The sequence below is a fragment of the Strix aluco genome, chromosome 17 (genome assembly GCF_031877795.1).
Source record: "Strix aluco isolate bStrAlu1 chromosome 17, bStrAlu1.hap1, whole genome shotgun sequence".
In the NCBI taxonomy this organism is placed as follows: domain Eukaryota; kingdom Metazoa; phylum Chordata; class Aves; order Strigiformes; family Strigidae; genus Strix; species Strix aluco.
Window position 1 is genome coordinate 10,742,228 of NC_133947.1, and position 17,393 is coordinate 10,759,620.

A 17,393-nucleotide genomic window follows, 5' to 3' on the forward strand; every position below is an offset into this window, starting at 1 on the left:
TGGTTCATGAAAAGGATTTGAATTTGCAACTTCATTCAACAGTTCATCCCTAATAAAAATTACCCCAGTCAGGCAAAATTATTTCAGAAATATTTTCTTAGCATTCTAAGAACTTCTGCTAGTTTTCACAAAATTTTAAAAGCATTTTTCACTGCACAAGTAATCTTAACAATCATTTCCACAGATTAAGTCTAACAACCTGTGAATTTATTGCAGAAGGAATTTACTGCAAGGAATAATTAGTCTTCAGCACTGTTCTTGCTTGTTCTCCAGTTGAAGACACCTTAAAACCATCTGGTTACAACAAAATTTGGCACAGAAGAAACAAATCTTACTGAGGAGAACTATAGCTGATTTCAGAATAGCTGTTTTACTACTACACATCATAAATAACAGTTGGGAAGACAGCAGAAAATTACTAACTTTAATTGTTTTCTTTGTCAGCAGTTTGTACATACACACACTGACATACAAATACAGCCACAGTGATTTCAGTACGATGCCTTACAGACTTGAAGTTAGCAACTAGTTTTTGCAGGATTAATAGTTAAATTATTACATTTTCACAAAAATCTAGCATATCAACCAGCTAAGCACAACAACACACAAGATTCTTCAAGTGATATTCTGAGATCGGGTTCTTCATATGAAACACTTGAGTTTAACTCCTTTGTATAATCAAGGTGTATCTGCACACATCGTGTAGTTGAATATGGGACTTGTTAGAGGGGGAGTTATCAGCAACATTTTTATTTCTCCCTAATGAAGCTTCTTCTAATGAAATTTAAGACTGCCAAGGTTGTGATATATTTGAAACAGGAGCCCATTTCAAACATTTCAACCAAATAACGGTGATAAGATTAGCAAGTCATGGGAATCAAGTCTATGTAGTATTTTAAAAGAAAATGAGCTGAGGGGAGCAGGCTAAGCAAAGCAAAACAAATCGATGAGCCTAAAACCAAAAGAGTACACCACTTGCTATTTAGCCAAATGTTTTGATCTGTTGGTGGGGGAACAGAAGAGGCACAGGAATTGTGTGGTCAGTTTGACTCAATAACTTCACAATCTAATTTTGCATCACACATTTTTTTGTGTTTTGTTTTTGTGTTTTGTTGCATTGTTATTTGTTTTTTACAAAGAGATGTAAGTTAGAATAATTAAATCAAGTTATCAGCTGCTGTGACATTTTAAGTGACTTTTCAAAACATGCTTAAAAAGTTTCTGGAATGTTTCCAAAGCTGCAAGCACTGATTATTTTCAAGGCATTTGTACTGCAAGTCTTTCCTACTTGCACATGTAACATCTAAGGCCACATGATGCCTAGGATTTCAAAGCTGAAATAAAAATTGAGCTGTTTAAGAATACAAATGGTTTATTCATGTAATAAAGGATGAGCAGAAAGAATTTATCCTGTATGTAGCAACAAGTAACACAAAACAATGCAACACTAAATGTATGAAACGATCAAAGAAACATTAGTTCAGACGTAGAACAACTAGTCTAAATATATGTCACCTTTTGTGGACCAGACTGCCCTAATACACACAGATGTAGACAGGCAGAAAAAACTTAAGACGTGCTTTCTCAATATACTGGGCGGGGGGGGGGGAACCCTTCTATGGATGGCATTACAGAGATAAGAAATTCTCAGTAAATTAATAAAGTCCACAAGAAAGATTAAGCAATAAACCATTCCTGCCAGTGCCTTTAACAGCGCTAAGAGATGTGTGAATTTGATACTATGCTAAGCAAAACTTCTGTTAATAAATTTGATGTAGACCAATAAACTGTTTATTGGTTAACCGTATATATTTTAACAATTACAATTTTGCACAACAGAATATATCATTATTTGAAATGTCTGAAAAAAAGTAGGTGTATACCATGAATAAATTTCCTTTAGAGGCCGTTCACTGGGCTCAAGCATAATTTAACACTAAAAAGTTTACTTAAACTGCATAAATCATAGTACAAGTTTTCCCCATATAAGCAACGGCGAAAAAGAGCATTAACTCATTTTATTTAAACTCACGCTTCAGTTTTTAAAGTAATTACTAAGCAAAGCCAGCTTGAAGGTAAAATCAAACGCTACGCTGCGCATCAATTAACTACCTCGGTTAATTCCAGACCCCAACTCCGCAGGCAGGACCCCAACGCGCTGCCGCGCTTCGCGGCACGGACAGGCACCGCACTGCGCGCAGAGCCGCTCCGCGCCCGCGGAAGGCGGCTCACCGCGCTCCCCCAACGCCGCCGTCCCCCGACGGGTTGCGGGGTGAGCGCCTCGCTCCGCGGCAGCGCCGCGCCGTGCCCCCCGCTCCGCTCCGCGCACACCCCGGGGGTGGTTTCACACTTCGGAGTAGCCGCGGACACGCAAAGCCCCGCCCGGGAGCCCGCGGGCGCTGGGACCGGGGCGCGGGGAGAAGCCGCTCCGCGGCCGCGCCGCGCCCCCCCCACCCCGCCGCCGCTCCTACTCACCGGAGGCGCAGCGCGGAGCCGCAGCGCTGCGGAGTGTGCGCGCCCGCTGCGGGCGCAGTGAGCATGTGCGAGGCAGGCGCGCATGCCCGCGGAAGGGAGCGGAGCGGGGCGGCGGCTCCGCACCCCGCGCTGAGCCCACCCCTCGTCCCCGCCGCACCTCCCGCCGCAGCCCGCGGGCTTGCGCGGGGGTGCGAAGCGGCACGGCGCAGGACGCCCCGGCTGACCCCCGCAACTCGAGGGACGGCGCGGGGACTTTTAGCCGGTTCATCTGACCTGTTGCTTCCCCGGTAGCGAAGCCGGAACACGCGGCCCCCCCGCCTGTCACCGGCGCCGCCGGGCTCTCCTGGCGCTGCCCTCCCGGCGCTGCCCGCCGTCGGGGGCGGCCGGCCCGCGCCGCACCTACCGCGCGCGTGGGGCCGCGGCGTGGGGCAGCGCGCGCCCTCGGCGGGGTCCCGCGGGGCGGGGGAGGAGCCTCCCGCGGGGCCCGCGCGCCCGGCAGCGCCGCCGCCGCTGCCCCAGAGCGGCCGGTGCCGCCGCCGGTCTGGCGGGGGGCGGGAGCGCGGGGCCGGGCGCTTCCCCCGCGGTGCCCGGCAGAAAGCCGTCAGCCCCCGCGCTGGCCGCAGGTACCTCCCGCCTAACGCGCCTCTCGGCCTTCGCAGCTGCAGTTTTATCTTTGTCCGAGCTGTCGGTGCCGGTTTAGGTGCAAGTTTTTAAAAGGGAGTCGTGGTTTGTAACTTGGATGCTTGAGCACCGCCTTACCTGTAGGCTCTGCTTCCGTGAAAATAATCATTCCCCCTCCAGTCCTTGTGTTACTGATCTCTAGTGACAATCTTTAAATAGCAACTTCACGGCCCTTGGGGACATCTGCGACAGAGCTGTAGGTCCCGCAGACCTGCAGAAATAGCTTCGCTCGCACCAGCCACCCCCCTGCGCTCACAAGCACAGAGCATCTCGCAGTCCCCAGAGGGTGAAAGCCCCCCGGGTGATCCTGCTTCCAGCTCTGGTCTCCTCAAGGGAACCAGGCTGGGTTTGTGGCCGTACAGAGGTGCTGCCCCATCTCCCACATCAGCACAAAATCAGAGGCAGTCTCGGGCATGTGCACCCTGAGGGGGACTTCTGCTCCTGCCTGATGTGAGGGGCGCCTCTATCAGGTGCATCATCCTCTTCCCAGTGCATCCAAGAGATGGGCAACGGGCACCTTCGGAGGGCTCATGCTGGGGAGATGGGGCTGGGGCCTCCCACCGCGTGCACCCTCCATGCGTCCCCTTGAGCTGTACACCGCACAGCTTCGCCTTGCCCGTGCCGGCCTCGTCCCCGCACAGGGCACAGGTAGCACACGGCTGCCCCTTCCCGCCGGCGTACCTGCTCGCTGGGGATGCGGCCCGGCCACAGCGGCATTGGGGCGTTTCGTTTCCGTACCCCCCTCTTCCTCTTTATTTCCCCCTTCTCACCAGCCCGAGGCAGACTGCTGCTCTCCAGTTCTGTCTCTCCAGCACTGGGGAGGCATCGGAGGAGACCCGCAAGCCCTCGCCCCAACGGCTTTTATTACACCTAGCCCTTTCCTCAGGAAGGAGATATCCCATGAACCGCAGTGGAAGAGCCAAAGGAGCACAAAGGGTGTTGAGTTCAGGGTTTGAACAAGCTGCAGCCCACTCATGGATTTAACTCAAAATTTTGACAATGGAACAAAAACATCATTGCAACGAGACAGCTGTTTTTACTATCAAAATCTCTCAGATCAGTTCGACTGCAAAGTGTGTTCCTACAGTCCAAAGGAGACAGAGCTCCCAGCATCAGTTCGGAGCTGGCAGGCGTCCTAGCATGAGCTACCTCCCGCCGGCCTAGAAAAACCAAAGCTCTTTCAGTTGTTATTCCCCATCAGTTCTCAGCACTAACCCCCTGATTTCCCTATGGATTATCTGCAGTTCTGAGTTTACACTACTCTCACATTAAACTCAGAAAGATCGCTGATTTGGAGGACTTCCTTGCTGCCTTTCTTGCCTGTAATCGTGGTTCTGGTGAGGAGTCTCTGAAGTACAAGAAAGCCTTTAGATCCATCTTGAAAAAAAATCTTTTCCTTTCCCCAGCTGCCCTGCCCAAAAAACAGATTGCCACATTAGCTTCTTTTGAAGCTGGTCTTAACAAGTAAGTTCATATATACTAATCATCTAAAAATGCCTTGCATGCAAAATTCACTCGACCCCCGATTTCACAACATATTTGAATATATGCTTAGTTTTATGCATGTGAATAGTCCTACAACAATCAATACAATTATTTACTTAAGTGCTTAAAGCCAGGCAGGTATTTAAGAATTAGTATTGTTTGTGGTAATGCCACAGCAAGCCAGTCAGAGACCAGGACCTCATTGTTTGTACAGCACCCTGCACACAAAAAGACACTCCTTGTCCCTTTCAATATAAGTAATTTTTGTAAATTGTGAATTGGTGCCAGAAACACCTTTCTTGAGCTGGTGGGTAAACATTATTTGTCTACTTCAATATCCTTTCTATTTACTAAAAACATTGTATGCAATATTTAGAAAAGTAGATAAGGGCACAGTGGGAAAAGAGTGCAAAGAGGAAGATAAAGGATATTTTGCAATTAGGAATTTTAACTATTTTCATCATTGTTAGTATCCTGCAAAATACCTGTAGATCTTAAAAACAATTTAGAAAGGCAGGGGAACAAAATGGCTTCTGTCCCACAGGTGAGACTATGGGTTGGGGTGCAGAGGTCATACAGCTGCATGGGGTACCAGGCTGCAAGACAAGAGAGAGTAGGAGCAAGTCCTAGTAGTTAGCTCAATAAAAGTATCCATTTCATCAAGCTGGGTCATTGTTGGCCGTAAGATGCCAGAGATTTCTCTGAGTGGTGGAATTTTTCTTTTGTCACAGATCAAGCCAGGTTTAGAAGGGAGTTTGCCTGACTTGCTACCCTGGGCTTATTCCCATGTACCATAAACTTAAAGAATAAAGGGAAACTGTGCAGAAAGCTCCACATATTCACCAAATGGAAATGTTCCCAATCACCTGGCTAGGTGACAGGTCGTGGACACATTGAGGAGCTAATGGTCCCCTGTCTTGTGCACCCCAGGGGATTGAGCAGCCAGCCCATACCCTATCCTTAGGGCACACACCTTCTACCAGAGCCTGGGGTCCAGAGAGCTCATCCTGTAGTGAAGGAAAGCCTACAGCTACACCTCAGCCTCTCCTCTGAGGAGGCAAGGAGCTAGATCCCAAACTTTAGTTACTATGGAAAGTGTATTTCCCTTGAGGAAATCTTTCCAGTTTCTGCTGTCCAACTCATAGTCACAATGAACATAGTCATATCAGTACAAACTGATTCCATTTTTAAAAACAAGAAATGAGCTGATATTTAACTTAACATCCTCTCTGACAATTAAGATGCCACACTGGTACAAACCAAGGTGAGAAGCCCTCAAACAGGGTATAGAGGATTTATTGGGATACTGAATATGGTTAACCCCGAGGATAGAAACACCCTGAATCAGACCCTGACTGTCATGAAATTGCTTTACAAAGTGTAAGATCTCAAAAGCAATGCATTTCAGGCTCTTACTAATTGTTCTCTGGCCCTTGGGTTCATGTTTTCAATTTCTCTTTGCAACCACAGCGCTGAGTAACTTGCTTGTCTTCTAAAATTAAAACAGAATCTCACATTTTCATGTTTTCACATGATGCCAGAGCTCAGGCTTTGTGGGGGAAAAAAAAAAACCAACACCCAAACCCAAAACACCCCAACACTCACATTTTAGAAAACTTTCAACAAAATTGCGAAAGTTGGCAACCATAGTATTTCCTAACACATTATTTTGTGGACTGCAGTGAAATTTCATTCTCAAGGCTAATGGTTGCTTCCTCTCTGGTAAATGCCCAGAATTGCTGCTGCTGTTATTGTTAGAACATCATTAATTTATGCAGTGCTTTAAAGACAGAGGAGAGGTACTCTATCCTCAAGTAATTAGAGGATAAATAACACAAGCTAGAGACTATTTTAAATTTCTTTGTTGTACAGCTAAACAGAAATACTTAAAAAAGATCTATTTCATGTATTAGTGCTCACTCCTGCAAGGTAGTAAAGATCTGATTCTGGAAAGACTTTAAACTTATATTTAATATTAATGCCACCAGACTGACCTCAGTGCAATAAAGCACTTAATACAGGACTGGCTACTTAACAGGAGTGCCATCTGAGGGGAATTAACGGTGCTATACTTGGTTGCACTTTTGATGCCAAAAGGCTCATCACCTTGTAGGATGGATCCTTCCAGGGATGACAAGGGCTGTGTCAGGATCCCGGTGCTAACATCTCACATTCAGCATTCAGAACCAGAGCCATCAATTTCAAGATTATTCTTATTTCTAAGAAATGCTTGTTTGCAAAGTCGCAGGCCACAATATTAAACAAGTTGTTAGTTGGGTCTTTAGTGCTGATGATAAACCAGTATGTGTTGTTTAGCCTGCTTCATCAAAATTCAGAACATTTGTAACTGATAAACAAAATGCATGTTAGCTATTAAAGCTCAAAATTAGGCAGGCAGTAAAAAGTAATCTGAGAGGAGGACTGTAGCTACTGATACTATTGAAGCTGGTCTTAAAACATATGGTTTCCAATCGTTGACACAATACACAAAAATAAAACCCTGCAACTGAGGAGTGCCTGATCTTTTCACCACTAAATGATCAAATATGCCTGTTTGTTTTTTGGTTTTATGTCCCCTTCCTCTTTCTGGTTTTTAAAAGTAGAAGCTTGCTATTTTATATTAACTGAAGATTTGGCCCTTTGTACCATCTACAGACGGGCTTCATTAATCAATTTCCACTACTGGCTTGAAATGAAAAAAAAAAACCACCATAATTTTTTTACCTTTTTTTTTTTTTAAATACCCTCCCACTATTTTGCTTGGAATTTCTCCTGTACAAACAAAAGGTCCCTCTGCTCCATCCTTCCTGTTTCCTTGCGCTTTAACAGAAAAATGATTTGTACTGTGAAGACAATGAAATTTCACAAATAATACATCCATTGAGAAAAAATATTATGATTTGTTGCAAGGTGAGATGTTGCCACTCTTCTTTGCATACAGCCATCTCTAATAATAGGAATAAAACCAATTTCACCTGTGAGCACGACTGCACAACAATTAATTTGCATGGAAAGGTATTAAAATGGAAAATAAGTTTTGTGACAATTTTGATCTTTTTTCTCCACAAGTTTTTTTAAGAGTTCTTTTAATAACATAATGGGAGAGCAAAATTCTTGTGTTGTGTTGCTTTCTTAGCTTGGAATGGAGCATTATATACAAATATACGCTTCCTGCTGACTCACTTCGGCGCATGCAGTTATGAACCGTGTTCTGAATATGGGAAATGGCCATGGCTCTGCTGGTGGAAGGAATGATGGTCTGCAGGAGAGATTTGAAAACCTGACCTGAGACAGAGGTAGAGCAATAATTTGAAGTTAAGCTTTGATATGTTATTTCAATTACCAGTAATAAAAAATCACTAGGAAGAATTTGGGCACTGATTCATTTGGAGAGGAGGTGCACAACTGTGGTTTTTTTACACTAGAGCAGAGCTGGGAAATGGACAGTTTTCAGTTCTAAACAATATGTGCCTTATAAGTCAGATTAAGAAAACTTGTATTAATTTTTCATAAAAGAACATTCCCTTTGAGAATAGGGTGTATTTGTGGTCCAAAAGGAAGACACGTTGTCCACTCATGTGGCTGTGAAGGAAAATGAAAGGTATTTATGCAGTTGTTTTCTCATGGGTTATTAGCTTTTTTTTCTTTTTTTACACTGCAGGTGAAGTATTTTGTAGATATCAGCTTCCTCCTCAGGGAAGACTTATGAATTCCATAGCCTGGCAAAACTACTCATAAATTACAACTTTTGGCTCTGTTTTGTTATGACTAGAGCAGTGTGCATGAGGCTAAATGTAATTCAGAGACATCAGTGAAGTTGCTTCTGACCCATATAATGTTGCATCTGCCTCCAGGTAGTTGATAGTAAGCCAAAAAATTTGAATTTTGGGTGGGCTCCAAATTAGGCACTGGTTAGCTTTTGATGCAAGAGCATCAAAGTCCCTCAGCTGTTGCTGTGACAGCAGCACCGCTGGTACAGTGGCTGACTAATCTTCCAGAAATATTCCATTTAACTTATCTTGTAGAATTGGCAAGTATTTGGGAAGTTCATTCACACATGAATCAAAAGCCATACTTCTTCCAACTTTACATCCAATTTTGACTGCAAGGAGTTTGATTTTAGGAATCTGAATGCAAGCACTCTGGAACTTTTTTTAGCGTGCCTGTCCCTGTGTGAATAAGTCTCATTATTATGTACATTAAAATTGATAATCAAAGACAAATGCTTCAGTGTGTTATTTTAAACCTGGAGAATGTTTACCTAAATTCTATTTACTTTCACTCAAGAAATATCATCTGGCTTTCTAAATTGTACTCTATCTTTAGCAAACTTTTCTTTAAATCACATTATACTTGATGGAAAAACTAGGGACAAATTCAGTTGTACTTTCAATGTAATTTAACTACACCATAGAAACAGGCTTTCAAACCTTTCATCGAACTGATTTACGAGCGGAACTAAGGTTTGCTTAGTACAACATTTTCACAGTAAGAGTTACATTCCCACAAAAGGGAATGCTGTCAGGTAGAATGACCATGAGTCAATTCTGCCAAACTAATTGCTCTGTTCAGATGAGTCAACTTGGCTGCCTCAAAACTTTAATTAGAACATTTAACATAATATTTTAAAAATTGCTCCAAAACATGACAGTTAAATATTTTAAAGCAAACTGAGAATACAATAGATGCATAAGAGCATTTTGCTATTTTCCCATCATTAGTAGTCATTGGACATTTGAATTTGTTTTACAAACTAATGGAAGGGCAGAACGTTATATGCTGAAGAACTGGAAAGTACCAAAGGAGATATGCTTCCAGACTGCAACTTATGCTATATTTAATGAATGCATGTGATTACAAACTGTAAAGATACACCTTAAGTTAAAAGAATAAATGCTTTTTCCTACCTGCTATGCAAATACAGTGAAATTTAAGAAACTCAGATCTAGTCAGGTAATCGCAAATAAAAAATTAGTCTAGGAAATCGCAAATAGTCTATTCCCATTGTTTTTGTCAAGAATACAGTAATTCCCTGTTTATTACAGCAAAGATCATTTGCATCTTGCTAGTCCATATTACCGGCAGGAATAAGCCACATCCTCCATCTGTGAGGCTGAGGGCTCTGTGCCCCCTTCTGATAACTCATTGGTCACCCTTTAGAAGTGTAAAGCAAGTAAATCAATATGATTTATAGTTTGGGGAGCAATTCTCCACAGATCAATTTACCTAGGATAATTCTTTTAAAAACTGACTCTGGTAAAATGTTTCCTTTTCTTTCTGTGCTCAAGATAATTAGACTAAAATGTTCCCTTATGCTCCAAAAATGTGACTTCTCATGATCTAATTTTTACTTTGTTTTTGTTTAAGCCTACATGCAGCTTCCACTACTGTGCACTAACTAGTACAGCGAGTGCTGGGGCAGGCAGCTGCACTTTGTGTCCTTCCTTAGCAGAGAGAGGGGACAGGCAAATGTCTGCTCTACATGGCACAGTCCAGCACTGACCCAGGAGAGGAGTAAATCTGCTATGCTATAAGCAGAATAATTTGGGGCTTTCAAAAAGAAGTTCTTCTGAATTGTGGGAGGTGGTATGATAAGATCTCCATCTGGCTTGCAGCAATTTGAGTAATTCTACTGCCTTGTTTATACCATTTGAAATATATAATGAATACAATATGCTGTCCCCAAAATAATATTGCATATAAGGCCTGTAAATTTGGAGTAAAAAGTTTCATAAAATAACTTAGCACATTACCTCTCTATAAACATTAACTGAGTGTTCCTTATAATGCTTTCCTGAGCTTCTATTACACCCAACAAGCAGACAGGGAAGCACAGGTAGCAGGGATGCTGAAGCAGCAGAGATCCAATCCACTGGTCGAGCTTTCTCCAATTCCATTGTATTTTGTTGCTGTTTTTCCACTCCCAACAACTTTTCACTTAAGGTTTATGGTTTTTAGGAAGCCCCAGTAGATTCCTAAGGGAAGGTGACCCAGGAACCAAGTATGACCCCAGCAGAGGCAGTGATGGATGCTGGCAATGGGGCCCACTGAGAGCCCCAGACACAGGGAGTGATGAACCAGGTCCATCCAGGGAGCCCAGTCAGGTACTGGCAGGAGGGAGCGAAGAGAAGACAAGAGATGAACTACCTACAGCACAGGGCCAAGGGTTCACCCAGGCATTAAGGCTAGGGACACAAACATCTCCAGCCCAGGCAGAGGGTAGGTACCCTGGGGCTCAACTTAAATAGAGCTCCTGAGCCATGGACAGGGGCTGAGGGTGGAGGTCCCAGGTGAGGCTGGTTAGGACAGTTAAGGCCTTTTGATAAATTCAGGGCCCTGATAATACCCGGAAATAAGTGAGGTCCAAATTTATCAGTTTGTTTGCTTGAGTTTGGTACAGGGCATGAGCAAACAAGTTGGGATAAACAGGGAGCCAACTGACAACTTAGGCTTGAGTCCAGTTTTTCAAAAGAAAGTGGTTGTGCAACTTCAGGTTCAGTGTGAGCAGACCTGGGGATCAGGCTTGTGGCAGCTGGAGACAGGCTTGGTGCAAACTGAAGGCCCGCAGTGACCCGTGCATGTATTTGTACACCACAGGTACCTGGTATCTGCTGGTCACCAGCATTTCACTGTGCCTCAATGGATTTTATTATTTAGGTGAATCTACCAACTCTTGACATAGATCAAACCATCTCTAAGGGTGAGAGAGGTTCAATCTCTAAGGCTGTGCTTATGGCTGGGGCTGCACCCAAAAGGGGCAGGAATATGGAAAGCCCAAAGGGAAGAAGTTATTCCATGAAGCTTTTGAGCCTCTTTCTGCTGCACGCCGTCTCTGAGAAGACCCAACACTTTTATGTTTCTCCAAGATAAGTTGAGGTCCCTTTACAGCAAACTCTTCCACTGAATGAGATGGCTCATTTTGCTGATAAAATATTGTGTGGAATCAGCATTGCTCTCTTAGAATATATGTTTATAGAAAATTATATAGATTTATATATATTTACAGTCACTTCTTTTTTGCCTTTACGAACTGATGGAAAATAATGTCTTGGTTTGGGAGAAAATTATTTTGCCGTCAGCCTTCATAAGCCTTTCTTCATTCATTTCAAATGTTGCCTGTTTTAACATTGACTTCCAGAGGCCCTGTATGCCAGTACAATACAGATCAGAAATATTGAGTGCATTACAAGTAGCAGGTTACACTTCAAAACACTTGGTTCACAGTGTTCAAGACCATTAATCATTTTTATTATTCTAAAGGACTGAAAGGGCTTAGAAACTTTGCCTAGGAAGCAGTATAGATTCTGAACAGCTGCACTACGATTCCTGCTCACATTAGGTTTTGGACAGACCATTGATTTTCAGTAAATGTTCTTGGCGGCCAGGAAGTGCTGAAACTGGGAAACTTTCACAAACACTTTTTTTTTGTTTCTGAAATGAAAAACATGCTGGTTATTCTGATTTAGATCATCAGTATGGCCCTGACTTACCACTACATCACACTGTCATAAAACTGGAGTATCAGGGGAATTTAGTTACAGACCAGACAAAATCACATTCACTGCAGGGAGCATATATACTATTTTTGCAAGGTTTTTTTGAGGCTGTGTTAATAGGCACTGTATGTGTAAACTTTTGCATATGTTTTTTCTTTGTTGTTATGACAATTTTTTGTAAGGAAGATACTTGATAGAATTTGTGTGTATGTGAACTCAGGTTTTCAGAACAGACTGGAGAACATTTCACTTAGAGAAGTATGCCCACAAACTAACAAACAATAGTGTTGTCACTGCCCATGCGATTTTATGTACACTAAAATTATATTTTAATGTCTGTATATATTTTGGCATGCTTCGTTTGGCAAACAAATATACCAGCCACTGTATGGAAAGATGACAGGATACTTTATCCCAGGTTTCCTTCCTGGAAGTTACACTTGATTACTTGTAAACTGGAAAATACAGCCTGCATTGTTCCCAGGCCTGTCTAACTGTTTAGGAAGAGAGGCATCTAGAGCTAGGTTACATTTTTAAGAGAAACTAGGACTGTAGTCTGGACTTGAATGTTGGACTTAAATGCATAGGAAAATCTCAATTCTATAAAAAAAAAGAAAAAGAATAATCCGTATCTGAAAATGACATTCTAATTAAATCTTTTCAAGAGAGAAAGGGGGCAAATAAACACCATTTACATCCCCTAGGCAAAGTAATACCACTTTTTTTTATATATTTTCTTTCTCTTTTCATGCTCCTTATAAGTCATATTGCTTTTTGTAGAGAGGGAGAAAGTTAAGAAATTGGAAACCCTACTGTCCTGCCAGCAGAGGTGGAAAACAAAAGTGTTCAGTTGCCAAATCCTGGAATGATGTTCTGAAAGGATGCAGTATAAAGCAGCAATATTTTGATATTTTCATTTGGACCATTTAAAATGGAAATAGAATTATATCATATTTGAAAATATTTATGGAAAACAGAAAAATGTCAGTCTTTGCAATTGGATTTTTCTTGAAAAAGTTTCTTATGAAGAATACTTATACAAAAGAATGTAGTACTACAGATTGGTTAGTGTGAAGTACTGCAGTCAGAGAAATAGAAACATTTTCTGTATTTGACATTTGCAGTCCTGTAGAAATGTTCATGTTGCAAAGCATGGGGAAAAGGAAACTAAAAGGAAACTAAATGTGATTTGTCAAATATTCAATATAAAAAAGACTCCCGTTTCCTATCTCAGTAAAAATACATTTACTGTTCGTGCGTTTTTGTTTCTGAAGACAGGCAATTACACAAAAATCTGTTTTCTTTCTTTTTTTTTTTTTTTTTTTTTGATGAGAGTGTAAGTTTCTAGTTTTCATTGCTTTCATAGGCTCAAAACCCACTCATACTGAAAGAAACAAATAAGATCTCTCAAACTTTGTAACTTTTAAAATCTCATGATTCTTACATTAATATCACCACCTTGAGTGTGGAGGCCTACACTGTTATGATTTAGTGCACACTCGCTTGGCACAGCTGCAGAAGGGTATCAGACAGAGAGCCCACTCTGTTTTATTTGTAGAGACCCACACGTTTTTCATCTCTCATTGGTATTTTTATTTCAGTAGCATTTGAGATCTCATTTTCCTGCACTTTCACATGAGAAAATAATGCCTGTCCTGAAGAGCTGAGATTTTAACAGCAGACAGACGGAAGGGGGCAGAGGGAAGAGAAGGGCTTCCCCATCCTCTCTGCTCAGCTCCAGGTTCCCAACTGGAAAGTTGGGATACAGAGTCCTGCCGATTTCAAACTGGTTTCTTTCTTTTTTTTTTTTTTTTAAGACAGTCAAGCTTTGGGATTGCACAGAAAAACAATTTGATGCACAGGGCCACTTAGAAAGTAAACTCGTGTTTTGACAATTTTCCACCAAAGCATGTCGAACTTCCCAAACTGCTTTCTTTTGTTGCTTTTGGGATGAACTTGACTTTCAACGCAGAGAGCTCTCTCCTTTGTTTTCAAAGGCTTTTTCTGCCAAGCAAAGTAACTGTGTTTCTCAAGCACAGTCCTCTGAAGGCACTGAAGCGTGTTGAATACAGAAGAGTAATTTGTTCCCTCAGGCTGTATATGTCTTGTATTAAAAATTACAAGATGAGAATCGACGGCTGTGCTGAGAGCACACACTGGATTTGTTGTATGGTGAGAAGAAAACAGGTTATGGCTAATCTTGTTCATTCATTGCAGATAAGAGAGGTGCTGCCCTTTCTGCTTTTTTGTTTTCTTGGGTTGGGATCAAATCCCCATCTGTCCATCAACGTGAACAATTGTGTCTGAGTCAAGAGTGCTTTGATTAAAAATGATATGGTTGGAAACACCCTCTTTGCTGAGAAGAAATGAATAAGGAAATGGCCCTCATGTGTGAGCTTCTGGGGAGAGACTGTCTGCTGAGCTCACAGGCCAGTCAAAATATGCTTTCTGGCAGGGAAAATAATAAATAGACCAGCTTCAATAGATGGAGATTTAAGGGCAAGAGACTAATGTTCATCTAAAATTCTTTTGGGTTGGAACTTAAATCCAATTTTAATGAGGTCATAGTAGAAAATTAATTTATTTTCTATCTTCCAAACAATATCTTCTTTGTTAAACAAGACTGGAGAGGGTTATTTTTTTAATAATTATTTTTGGTATATGCTTTAAAATGTGTAAAAGCTCTGGCCCCTTTCATTTCCTGAAGACAATCATGTGATAACCTTAAATGGACCACATAAATGTATTAATCTCATATCCCTAAGTGTTATGGAGAATTGAGAAACCTCCATACTTTGGCTTTCCTCTGTATGGGATGTCAAGAATGATATGAAAGGAATGGTTTTGTAGTGAAAATTCGAGACTGCTGAGTAACAGCAACAGGAGCATACAGGGGGCCTGTTATGGAGTAGTCTCCAGTGGAAGTGGTGGAAACTCCATCATTCAAAACATTAAAGTCTTACAACTGTTGAGGATCTCACAATACTGGGTGTTTTTCTTAAATCTCCAGCTTCTGGAATTGATGAATTTGTCAGCATTTCCACATACCTTACATAAGTAAGCACACAGATGAGCTACTAGCTTTCCTACTTGTGGAGAAAAGCTCAGAAGTGAGACTCCAAAAGATTCAAATACTAAGAAATACAAAGAAGTAACAGATCTTGATTTTGCAGATCTGACAGATCTTTATATTTTGACCCGGCAAGTTTGCCCATACCTTGGTAAATAAAAGCAGTGGCCTACGAGGTGTCCACAATAAATGTCAGTGGTAAGAGACTGTGTGGGCATCCTGGGATACTGATATCCTTCAAACATTCCCTGCTCATCCTTTGCCTCTGTCTCTTTGAAAATGCCCAGGTGTTTGGTGTGTGTTTTACAGAGCTGGTTGTGAAGCAGGGAGGAGGTACAATGTGAGTGCTTGATGAGTACAGATCTGCTGGGATCCATGTCTGGATCTTGGCTTTGGGTCCGTCATGACCAGGGTATGAATGTCACTATATATCTTAATCACTGGTTTTGTGAGGGCTTTCCATGTTCTGTTTCCCACATGAAGTGTGAAAGTCCTCCTCATCAAAATAAGTATTTATTTTATGACAATGGACTTGGCAATATACCCTCAAATGAGTGGGTGACTCTTCAGTGGCAGAGTCACTGCTGATCCAGGGGAAGAGCAAAGGTAACTGATGGAAACAGGAGCCTTCTGACGCAGATGATGTCTGATAGCTCGTCACTGTGTGCAGGCAGGTAATGCTTTCTCATGTGTATGAGTCTTATCTGGATTTTGGAAGGAAATGAATTGAAGGCAAGGCAGGTATTTCAGGTAAGAGTGACTTGATGGAAGCGATGGTAGCATAAAGATTAAATTACTGTGGTCAGGAAACAGTCTCTCTGTTCATCAGTTCTGGATAAATCTCAGTGTGTCTTGTTGCTGCAGACCCTATCGTCACTGATAACTTCCAGCAAAGGCAGAAACACAACGTAATGCAGCTCTGTTACTACAAGTGCTTTTTAAGTGGCTGCAGAGATGCCTGGAGCTCGTTTACACACACCCTTCTGCAAAATCCACCCAGATTTTGTGCCAGCGACCGCACAGCCAGGGCGCAATTAACTCTCTGGTGACTGTGCAAAGCACCAAGCACCACGTTTGCACTGAAACTGAAGGGTGGACCCTGCCAGAGTCATGCAAATTGAAATGCACTTGCAAGTAGGTTCCTAAAATTTCACCTCTCAAAGGGGCTGAGCTAGTCCTGCTGGGGTATGAAGCAGTGATTCCCAACCATGTTTCAAACTTGCTGCTTAGCTCCTTAAGCTATTGCATGGCAACTGATGCCTGCACTAAATGGAAAGGGGTATTCTTTACATGCAGGCAGAGTTTGATGTCTTTGCCAAAGTTTTTTCACCTCCTCTGCCACACTGAGCCATCACCTGCTAGTGCTTGTGGCGTGCAAATTGGAGAGTTTTCTTTATGAGTTGCACATAAAATCCACACCTCTGGTCATGCATGAGAAACTGCTGAAAGAGCCCGATACAGCCCTGAACGTGTTCCATGTTTTATGGACAAGACCTTAAGGTTGTTTGCTTTTCAGAACGGCACCATGTGTCATGCCTGACCCTGCTGGCACTCACAGATACTAAATGACACAGTCTTGGCAGGGGACCCAGCTGGCTAATTATGCATGCAGTTTACCTACATACTGGCTTTAAAAGGAGCCCAATTAAATGATCCAAGGGGTCAGAAGAAAAATGAAGGCATTACTAGAGGAGTGAAACCTTTTCTGCCTCCTGAGGCAAAACCAACTATTTTCACAGTGTTCAGGAAAAAACAAAACAGAGCAGATGTTTTCTCTTTTAAAAGAAGCATACTTTGCTCCTTATTGGTGTTGATCATCATCACCCTTGACATTAATTTTTGTTATTACAAAAAGAGGGATTCTCACGCTATGTGAATATTATTTTAATGCTGATGTTTTTCTCATTCAATAGCTGTCAGCTTCCATGGGGTTATTTTTACAGAAGTGCTAGTTTAGGTGAGCAAAGATAACAGAATCTGTCTCTTTTCTCTGCCTTGATTGTTTTTCTGGTTGGGTTGGTATAACTGTAGGGTAATTCATGGAACAGACTGGTTTTCCAAAATTAGTCTCTCTCCTAGTTAAACAGACATTTCCAAATCAAAGTTATCTGTCTAACAGAAGAACAAAAAACCTAAGAATACTTAGTACAACTTTTAACAACTTTAAGGGACCTTCTTGAGTTTTT

The 17,393-nt window shown here is 42.2% G+C and overlaps 1 protein-coding gene across 2 annotated transcripts in view; it reads right to left on the reverse strand.

Annotated features, from left to right (window-relative positions):
* EYA2 (EYA transcriptional coactivator and phosphatase 2) overlaps nt 1-3,254 on the reverse strand; it is a 102,416-nt gene extending 99,162 nt beyond the window's left edge. The window contains exon 1 of one of the 2 annotated variants that reach the window (XM_074842892.1): nt 3,235-3,254. The gene's annotated coding sequence lies outside the window, so the exon portion shown is untranslated. Of the gene's footprint in view, nt 1-2,748; nt 2,861-3,234 lie in introns of those variants that run through there. The other variant, XM_074842891.1, reaches the window with a different exon arrangement.
* Nucleotides 3,255-17,393: the final 14,139 nt, after the last annotated feature.